Source organism: Rhipicephalus microplus, chromosome 5 (genome assembly GCF_043290135.1).
Source record: "Rhipicephalus microplus isolate Deutch F79 chromosome 5, USDA_Rmic, whole genome shotgun sequence".
Taxonomy (NCBI): domain Eukaryota; kingdom Metazoa; phylum Arthropoda; class Arachnida; order Ixodida; family Ixodidae; genus Rhipicephalus; species Rhipicephalus microplus.
Genome location: NC_134704.1, coordinates 162,185,199 through 162,196,058, shown reverse-complemented (window position 1 = coordinate 162,196,058; position 10,860 = coordinate 162,185,199). Strand labels below are relative to the sequence as shown.

Sequence of the window (10,860 nt, the reverse complement as noted above, 5' to 3'; positions counted from 1 at the left end):
AGTTCTCTTTTTTATTGTTTTCAACTATCTGTCTACTTATTTGTCTGTCTACAATGACTTCTCTCTTTACCTATGCTTCATCGACAGAAGGCCGAGCAATACATGCTACTGCGTGTGTGCGAACGGCTACACTAAGTCAACTCGGTGGCGACCCGGTAGGACGTCTGACTCCAGATCAGAAGTTTGCGTGCTCGAATCACGTCGATGTCAAGTTCTTTCTTTTGTTATTTTCATCTATCTGTCTATCTACTTATTTGTCTGTCTACAATGACTTGTCTCTTTACCTGTGCTTCATCGACAGAAGACCGAGCAAAACATGCTACCACGTGTGTGCGAACAGCTGCCCTGAGCGGACTCGGCGGTGCAACGGTAGCGCGTCTGACTCCAGATCAGTATGGTAAATGTTCGAATCACGTCCGGGTCAAATTCTCTTTTTATTATTTTCATCTATCTGTCTATCTACTTATTTGTCTGTCTAAAATGACTTGTCCCTTTACCTGTGCTTGATCGACAGAAGGCCGAGCAAAACATGCTACAGCGTGTGTGCGAACAATTACTCTAAGCGGACTCAGTGGCGCAACTTTAGCACGTCTGACTCCAGATCAGAAGGTTGCGTGTTCGTATCAAGTCCGGGTCAAATTCTTTTTTTTATTATTTTCATCTATCTATCCACTTATTTGTCTGTCTACAATGACTTGTCTCTTTACCTGTGCTTCATCGACAGAAGGCCGAGCAAAACATGCTACCGCGTGTGTGCGAACGGCTGCACTAAGTGTACTCGGTGGCGATACGGTAGCACGTCTGACTCCAGATCACAAGGTTGCGTGTTCGAATCAGGTCCGGGTCAAATCCTCTTTTTTATTATTTTCATCTATCTGTCTATCTACTTATCTGTATGTCTACAATGACTTGTCTCTTTACCTGTGCTTCATCGACAGAAGGCCGAGCAAGACATGCTACCACGTGTGTGCGAATGGTTACCTAACGGACTCGGTGGCGACACGGTAGCACGTCTGACTCCAGATCAGAAGGTTGCGTGTTCGAATCACGTCCGGGTCAAATTCTCTTTGTTATTATTTTCATCTGTCTATCTACCTCTTTGTCTGTCTACAACGACTTGTTTCTTTACCTGTGCTTCATCGATAGAAGGCCGAGCAAAACATGCTACCACGTGTGTGCGAACGGCTACCCTAAGTGGACTCGGTGGCGAACTGTTAGCGCGTCCGACTCCAGATCAGAAGGTTGCGTGATCGTATCGCGTCCGGGTCAAATTCTCTTTCTTATTATTTTCATCTGTCTATCTACTTATTTGTCTGTCTACAATGACTTGTCTCTTTACCTGTGCTGCATCGACAGAAGGCCGAGCAAAACATGCTACCGCGTGTGTGCGAACAGCTACACAAAGTGGACTCGGTGGCGACACGGTAGCACGTCCGACTCCAGATCAGAGGGTTGCGTGTTCGAATCACGTCCGTGTTAGGTTCTCTTTTTTATTATTTTCATCTATCTGTCTATCTACTTATTTGTCTGCCTACAATGACTTGTCTCTTTACCTGTGCTTCATCGATAGAAGGGCAAGCAAAACATGCTACCACATGTGTGCGAATGGCTACCCTAAATGGACTCGGTGGCGAACTGTTAGCGCGTCCGACTCCAGATCAGAAGGTTGCGTGTTCGAATCGCGTCCGGGTCAAATTCTCTTTCTTATTATTTTCATCTGTCTATCTACTTATTTGTCTGTCTACAATGACTTGTCTCTTTACCAGTGCTACATCGACAGAAGGCCGAGCAAAACATGCTACCGCGTGTGCGCGTACGGCTACACTAAGTGGACTCGGTGGCAACCCGGTAGCACGTCTGACTCCAGATCGGAAGGTTGCGTGTTCGAATCTCGTCCGGGTCAAGCTCTCTTTTTATTATTTTCATCTGTCTATCTACTTATTTGTCTGTCTACAATGACATGTCTCTTTACCTGTGCTTCATTGACAGAAGGCCGAGCAAATCATGCTACCGCGTGTGTGCGAACGACTACACTAAGCGGATTTGATGGCGACACGGTAGCACGTCTGACTCCAGATCAGAAGGTTGCGTGTTCGAATCACGTCCGGGTGAAAGTCTCTCTTTATTATTTTTATCTATCTGTCTACCTACTTATTTGTCTGTCTACAATGACTCTTCTCTTTAGCTGTGCTTCCTCGACAGAAGGCCGAGCAAAACATGCTACCACGTGTGTGCTAACGGCCACCCTAAACGGACTCAATAGCGACATGTTAGCATGTCTGACTACAGATCAGAAGGTTGCGAGCTTGAATCACGTCTGGATCAAATTTCGTTTTTTCTTATTTTCATCATTCTGTCTGTCTACTTATTTGTCTGTCTACAATGACTTGTCTCTTTACCGGTGCTTCATCGACAACAGGCCCAAAAAACATGCTACCACGTGTGTGTGAACGGCTACCCTAAGCGGACTCGGTGGCGCAACGGTAGCGCGTCTCACCCAGATCAGAGGGTTGTGTGTTCGAATCACGTCCATGTTAAGTTCTCGTTTTTGTTATTTTCATCAGTCTATCTACCTCTTTGTCTGTCTACAACGACTTGTTTCTTTACCTGTGCTTCATCGATAGAAGGCCGAGCAAAACATGCTACACGTGTGTGCGAACAACTACCCTAAGTGGACTTGGTGCCAAACTGTTAGCACGTCCGACTCGAGATCAGAAGGTTGCGTGTTCGAATCGCGTCCGGGTCAAATTCTCTTTCTTATTATTTTCATCTGTCTATCTACTTATTTGTCTGTCTACAATGACTTGTCTCTTTACCTGTGATGCATCAACAGAAGGCCGAGCAAAACATGCTACCACGTGTGTGCGAATGGCCACACTAAACGGACTCGGTGGCGACATGTTAGCATGTCTGACTACAGATCAGAAGGTTGCGAGTTTCAATCACGTCTGGATCAAATTTCCTTTTTTCTTATTTTCATCAATCTGTCTATCTACTTATTTGTCTGTCTACAATGACTTGTCTCTTTACCTGTGCTTCATCGACAGAAGGCCGAAAAAACATGCTACCACGTGTGTGCGAACGGCTACCCTAAGCGGACTCGGTGACGCAACGGTAGCGCGTCTGACTCCAGATCAGAAGGTTGCGTGTTCGAATCACGTCGGGGTCAATTTCTCTTTTTTGTTGTTTTCAACTATCTTTCTACTTATTTGTCTGTCAACAATGACTTCTCTCTTTACCTATGCTTCATCGACAGAAGGCCGAGCAATACATGCTACTGCGTGTGTGCGAACGGCTACACAAAGTCAACTCGGTGGCGACCCGGTACGACGTCTGACTCCAGATCAGAAGGTTGCGTGTTCGAATCACGTCGATGTCAGGTTCTCTCTTTTGTTATTTTCTTCTATCTGTCTATCTACTTATTTGTCTGTCTAAAATGACTTCTCCCTTTACCTGTGCTTCCTCGACAGAAGGCCGAGCAAAACATGCTACAGCGTGTGTGCGAACAATTACTCTAAGCGGACTCAGTGGCGCAACTTCCGCACGTCTGACTCCAGATCAGAAGGTTGCGTGTTGGTATCAAGTCCGGGTCAAATTCTTTTTTTTATTATTTTCATCTATCTGTCTATCTACTTATCTGTATGTCTCCAATGACTTGTCTTTTTACCTGTGCTTCATCGACAGAAGGCCGAGCAAAACATGCTACTACGTGTGTGCGAATGGTTACCTAACGGACTCGGTGGCGACACGGTAGCACGTCTGACTCATGATCAGAAGGTTGCGTGTTCGAATCACGTCCGGGTCAAATTCTCTTTCTTATTATTTTCATCTGGCTATCTACTTATTTGTCTGTCTACAATGACTTGTCTCTTTACCTCTGCTGCATCGACAAAAGGCCGAGCAAAACATGCTACCGCGTGTGTGCGAACGGCTACACAAAGTGGACTCGGTAGCGACACGGTAGCACGTCCGACTCCAGATCAGAGGGTTGCGTGTTCGAATCACGTCCGTGTTAAGTTCTCGTTTTTGTTATTTTTATCTGTCTATCTACCTCTTTGTCTGTCTACAACGACTTGTTTCTTTACCTGTGCTTCATCGATAGAAGACCGAGCAAAACATGCTACCACGTGTGTGCGAACGGCTACCCTAAGTGGACTAGGTGGCGAACTGTTAGTGCGTCCGACTCCAGATCAGAAGGTTGCGTGTTCGTATCGCGTCCGGGTCAAATTCTCTTTCTTATTATTTTCATCTGTCTATCTACTTATTTGTCTGTCTACAATGACTTGTCTCTTTACCTGTGCTGCATCGACAGAAGGCCGAGCAAAACATGCTACCGCGTGTGTGCGAACAGCTACACAAAGTGGACTCGGTGGCGACCCGGTAGCACGTCCGACTCCAGATCAGAGGGTTGCGTGTTCGAATCACGTCCGTGTTAGGTTCTCTTTTTTATTATTTTCATCTATCTGTCTATCTACCTCTTTGTCTGTCTACAATGACTTGTCCCTTTACCTGTGCTTCATCGACAGAAGGCCGAGCAAAACATGCTACCACGTGTGGGCGAACGGCTACCCTAAGCGGACTCGGTGGCGCAAGCAACTTTAGCACGTCTGACTCCAGATCAGAAGGTTGCGTGTTCTAATCACGTCCGCGTCAAATTCTCTTTTTAGTATTTTCATCTATCTGTCTATCTACTTATTTGTGTATCTGCATTGACTTGTCCCTTTACCTGTGCTTCATCGACAGAAGGCCGAGCAAAACATGCTACCGCGTGTGTGCGAACGGCTACACTAAGTGTACTCGGTGGCGATACGGTAGCACGTCTGACTCCAGATCACAAGGTTGCGTGTTCGAACCATGTCCGGGTCAAATCCTCTTTTTTATTAATTTCATCTATATGTCTATCTACCTCTTTGTCTGTCTACGATGACTTGTCTCTTTACCTGTGCTTCATCGACAGAAGGCCGAGCGAAACATGCTACCGCGTGTGTACGAACGGCTTCACTAAGTGGAGTCGGTGGCGACACGGTAGCACGTCTGTCTCCATATCAGAAGGTTGAGTGTTCGAATCACGTCCGGGTCGAATTCTCTTTTTTCTTATTTTCATATATTTGTCTATCTACTTATTTGTCTGTGTACAATGACTTGTCTCGTTACCTGTGCTTCATCGACAGAAGGCCGAGCAAAACAAGCTACCGCGTGTGTGCGAACGGCTACGCTAAGTGGATTCGGTGGCGACACGGTAGCGCGTCTTACTACTGATCAGAGGGTTGCGTGTTCGAATCACGTCCGTGTTAAGTTCTCGTTTTTGTTATTTTCATCTGACTATCTACCTCTTTGTCTGTCTACAACGACTTGTTCCTTTACCTGTGCTTCATCGATAGAAGGCCGAGCAAAACATGCTACCACGTGTGTGCGAACGGCTACCCTAAGTGGACTCGGTGGCGAACTGTTAGCGCGTCCAACTCCAGATCAGAAGGTGTCGTGTTCGTATCGCGTCCGGGTCAAATTCTCTTTCTTATTATTTTCATCTGTCTATCTACTTATTTGTCTGTCTACAATGACTTGTCTCTTTACCTGTGCTGCATCGACAGAAGGCCGAGCAAAACATGCTACCGCGTGTGTGCGAACGGCTACACCAAGTGGACTCGGTGGCGACACGGTAGCACGTCCGACTGCAGATCAGAGGGTTGCGTTTTCGAATCACGTCCGTGTTAGATTCTCTTTTTTATTATTTTCATCTATCTATCTATCTACTTATTTGTCTGTCTACAACGACTTGTCTCTTTACCTGTGCTTCATCGATAGAAGGCCAAGCAAAACATGCTACCACGTGTGTGCGAACGGCTACCCTAAATGGACTCGGTGGCGAACTGTTAGCGCGTCCGACTCCAGATCAAAAGGTTGCGTGTACGAATCGCGTCCGCGTCAAATTCTCTTTCTTATTATTTTCATCTGTCTATCTACCTATTTGTCTGCCTACAATGACTTGTCTCTTTACCAGTGCTGCATCGACAGAAGGCCGAGCAAAACATGCTACCGCGTGTGTGCGTACGGCTACCCTAAACGGACGCGGTGGCGACGCGGTAGCACGTCTGACTCAAGATCAGAAGGTTGCGAGTTTGAATCACGTCCGGGTCAAATTCGCTTATTTATAATTTATTATCTGTCTAACTACTTATTTGTCTGTGTACAATGACTTGTCTCTTTACCTGTGCTTCATCGACAGAAGGCCGAAAAAACATGCTACCACGTGTGTGCGAACGGCTACCCTAAGCGGACTCGGTGGCGCAACGGTAGCGCGTCTAACTCCAGATCAGAAGGTTGCGTGTTCGAATCACGTCGGGGTCAAGTTCTCTTTTTTATTGTTTTCAACTATCTGTCTACTTATTTGTCTGTCTACAATGACTTCTCTCTTTACCTATGCTTCATCGACAGAAGGCCGAGCAATACATGCTACTGCGTGTGTGCGAACGGCTACACTAAGGCAACTCGGTGGCGACCCGGTAGGACGTCTGACTCCAGATCAGAAGTTTGCGTGTTCGAATCACGTCGATGTCAAGTTGTTTCTTTTGTTATTTTCATCTATCTGTCTATCTACTTATTTGTCTGTCTACAATGACTTGTCTCTTTACCTGTGCTTCATCGACAGAAGACCGAGCAAAACATGCTACCACGTGTGTGCGAACAGCTGCCCTGAGCGGACTCGGCGGTGCAACGGTAGCGCGTCTGACTCCAGATCAGTATGGTAAATGTTCGAATCACGTCCGGGTCAAATTCTCTTTTTATTATTTTCATCTATCTGTCTATCTGCTTATTTGTCTGTCTAAAATGACTTGTCCCTTTACCTGTGCTTGAGCGACAGAAGGCCGAGCAAAACATGCTACAGCGTGTGTGCGAACAATTACTCTAAGCGGACTCAGTGGCGCAACTTTAGCACGTCTGACTCCAGATCAGAAGGTTGCGTGTTCGTATCAAGTCCGGGTCAAATTCTTTTTTTTATTATTTACATCTATCTATCCACTTATTTGTCTGTCTACAATGACTTGTCTCTTTACCTGTGCTTCATCGATAGAAGGCCAAGCAAAACATGCTACCACGTGTGTGCGAACGGCTACCCTAAATGGACTCGGTGGCGAACTGTTAGCGCGTCCGACTCCAGATCAGAAGGTTGCGTGTTCGAATCGCGTCCGGGTCAAAATCTCTTTCTATTATTTTCATCTGTCTATCTACTTATTTGTCTTTCTACAATGACTTGTCTCTTTACCTGTGCTTCATCGACAGAAGGCCGAGCAAAACATGCTACCACGTGTGTGCGAACGGCTGCCCTGAGCGGACTCGGAGGTGCAACGGTAGCGCGTCTGACTCCAGATCAGAGGGTTGCGTGTTCGAATCACGTCCGTGTTAGGTTCTCTTTTTTATTATTTTCATCTATCTGTCTATCTACTTATTTGTCTGTCTACAACGACTTGTCTCTTTACCTGTGCTTCATCGATAGAAGGCCAAGCAAAACATGCTACCACGTGTGTGCGAACGGCTACCCTAAATGGACTCGGTGGCGAACTGTTAGCGCGTCCGACTCCAGATCAGAAGGTTGCGTGTTCGAATCGCGTCCGGGTCAAAATCTCTTTCTTATTATTTTCATCTGTCTATCTACCCTTTTGTCTGTCTACAATGACTTGTCTCTTTACCAGTGCTGCATCGACAGAAGGCCGAGCAAAACATGCTACCGCGTGTGTGCGTACGGCTACCCTAAACGGACGCGGTGGCGACACGGTATACCGTCTGACTCCAGATCAGAAGGTTGCGAGTTTGAATCACGTCCGGGTCAAATTCGCTTATTTATTATTTTCATCTATCTGTGTATCTAACTATTTGTCTGTCTACAAAGACTTGTCTCTTTACGTGTGCTTCATCGACAGAAGGCCAAGCAAATCATGCTACCGCGTGTGCGCGAACGGCTACCCTAAGCGGATTCGATGGCGACATGTTAGCATGTCTGACTACAGATCAGAAGGTTGCGAGTTTGAATCACGTCTGGATCAAATTTCTTTTTTTCTTATTTTCATCAATCTGTCTATCTACTTATTTGTCTGTCTACAATGACTTGTCTCTTTACCTGTGCTTCATCGACAGAAGGCCGAAAAAACATGCTACCACGTGTGTGCGAACGGCTACCCTAAGCGGACTCAGTGGCGCAACTTTAGCACGTCTGACTCCAGATCAGAAGGTTGCGTGTTCGAATCAAGTCCGGGTCAAATTCTTTTTTTTATTATTTTCATCTATCTATCCACTTATTTGTCTGTCTACAATGACTTGTCTCTTTACCTGTGCTTCATCGACAGAAGGCCGAGCAAAACATGCTACCACGTGTGTGCGAACGGCTACACTAAGTGTACTCGGTGGCGATACGGTAGCACGTCTGACTCAAGATCAGAAGTTTGCGTGTTCGAATCAAGTCCGGGTCAAATTCTTTTTTTTATTATTTTCATCTATCTATCCACTTATTTGTCTGTCTACAATGACTTGTCTCTTTACCTGTGCTTCATCGACAGAAGGCCGAGCAAAACATGCTACCGCGTGTGTGCGAACGGCTACACTAAGTGTACTCGGTGGCGATACGGTAGCACGTCTGACTCCAGATCAGAAGGTTGCGTGTTCGAATCACGTCCGGGTCAAATTCTCTTTCCTAATATTTTCATCTGTCTATCTACTTATTTGTCTGTCTACAATGACTTGTCTCTTTACCTGTGCTGCATCGACAGAAGGCCGAGCAAAACATGCTACCGCGTTTGTGCGACCGGCTACACAAAGTGGACTCGGTGGCGACACGGTAGCACGTCCGACTCCAGATCAGAGGGTTGCGTGTTCGAATCACGTCCGTGTTGAGTTCTCGTTTTTGTTATTTTCATCAGTCTATCTACCTCTTTGTCTGTCTACAACGACTTGTTTCTTTACCTGTGCTTCATCGATAGAAGGCCGAGCAAAACATGCTACCACGTGTGTGCGAACGGCTACCCTAAGTGGACTCGGTGGCGAACTGTTAGCGCGTCCGACTCGAGATCAGAAGGTTGCGTGTTCGAATCGCGTCCGGGTCAAATTCTCTTTCTTATTATTTTCATCTGTCTATCTACTTATTTGTCTGTCTAGAATGACTTGTCTCTTTACCTGTGCTGCATCGACAGAAGGCCGAGCAAAACAAGCTACCGCGTGTGTGCGAACGGCTGCACAAAGTGAACTCCGTGGTGATACAGTAGCACGTCTGATTCCAGATCAGAAGGTTGCGGGTTCGAATCACGTTTGGGTCAAGTTTTCTTTTTTACTATTTTCATCTATCTGTCTATTTACTTATTTGTCTGTCTACAATGACTCTTCTCTTTAGGTGTGCTTCATCGACAGAAGGCCGAGCAAATCATGGTACTTCGTGTGTGCGAACGGCTACCCTAAACGGACGCGGTGGAGACACGGTAGCACGTCTGACTCCAGATCAGAAGGTTGCGAGTTTGAATCACGTCCGGGTCAAATTCGCTTATTTATTATTTTCATCTATCTGTGTATCTACTTATTTGTCTGTCTACAAAGACTTGTCTCTTTACCTGTGCTTCATCGACAGAAGGCCGAGCAAATCATGCTACCGCGTGTGTGCGAACGGCTACCCTAAGCGGATTCGATGGCGACACGGTAGCACGTCTTACTCCAGATCAGATGGTAGCGTGTTCGAATCACGTCCGTGTAAAAGTCTCTTTTTATTATTTTCATCTATCTGTCTATCTACTTATTTGTCTGTCTACAATGACTCTTCTCTTTAGGTGTGCTTCATCGACAGAAGGCCGAGCAAATCATGCTACCACGTGTGTGCGAACGGCTACCCTAAACGGACGCGGTGGCGACACGGTAGCACGTCTGACTCCAGATCAGAAGGTTGCGAGTTTGTATCACGTCCGGGTCGAATTCGCTTATTTATTATTTTCATCTATCTGTGTATCTACTTATTTGTCTGTCTACAGAATTGTCTCTTTACCTGTGCTTCCTCGACAGAAGGCCAAGCAAAACATGCTACCACGTGTGTGCGAATGGCCACACTAAACGGACTCGGTGGCGACATGTTAGCATGTCTGACTACAGATCAGAAGGTTGCGAGTTTGAATCACGTCTGGATCAAATTTCCTTTTTTCTTATTTTCATCAATCTGTCTATCTACTTATTTGTCTGTCTACAATGACTTGTCTCTTTACCTGTGCTCATCGACAGAAGGCCGAAAAAACATGCTACCACGTGTGTGCGAACGGCTAACCTAAGCGGACTCAGTGGCGCAACTTTAGCACGTCTGACTCCAGATCAGAAGGTGGCGTGTTCGAATGAAGTCCGGGTCTAATTCTTTTTTTTAATATTTTCATCTATCTATCCACTTATTTGTCTGTCTACAATGACTTGTCTCTTTACCTGTGCTTCATCGACAGAAGGCCGAGCAAAACATGCTACCGCGTGTGTGCGAACGGCTACACTAAGCGGACTCAGTGGCGCAACTTTAGCACGTCTGACTCCAGATCAGAAGGTTGCGTGTTTGAATCAAGTCCGGGTCAAATTCTTTTTGTTTATTATTTTCATCTATCTATCCACTTATTTGTCTGTCTACAATGACTTGTCTCTTTACCTGTGCTTCATCGACAGAAGGCCGAGCAAAACATGCTACCGCGTGTGTGCGAACGGCTACACTAAGTGTACTCGGTGGCGATACGGTAGCACGTCTGACTCCAGATCAGAAGGTTGCGTGTTCGAATCACGTCCGGGTCAAATTCTCTTTCTTATTATTTTCATCTGTCTATCTACTTATTTGTCTGTCTACAATGACTTGTCTCTTTA

At 45.9% G+C, this 10,860-nt stretch overlaps 2 non-coding genes across 2 annotated transcripts; both read left to right on the top strand.

The window, feature by feature from the left end:
• The first annotated feature begins 3,097 nt into the window (after positions 1-3,097).
• On the top strand, positions 3,098-3,169 carry TRNAW-CCA (transfer RNA tryptophan (anticodon CCA)). The gene has a single exon. It is a non-coding gene; the product is annotated as a tRNA-Trp (tRNA).
• A 3,107-nt stretch (positions 3,170-6,276) lies between these two features.
• On the top strand, positions 6,277-6,348 carry TRNAW-CCA (transfer RNA tryptophan (anticodon CCA)). The gene has a single exon. It is a non-coding gene; the product is annotated as a tRNA-Trp (tRNA).
• Positions 6,349-10,860: the final 4,512 nt, after the last annotated feature.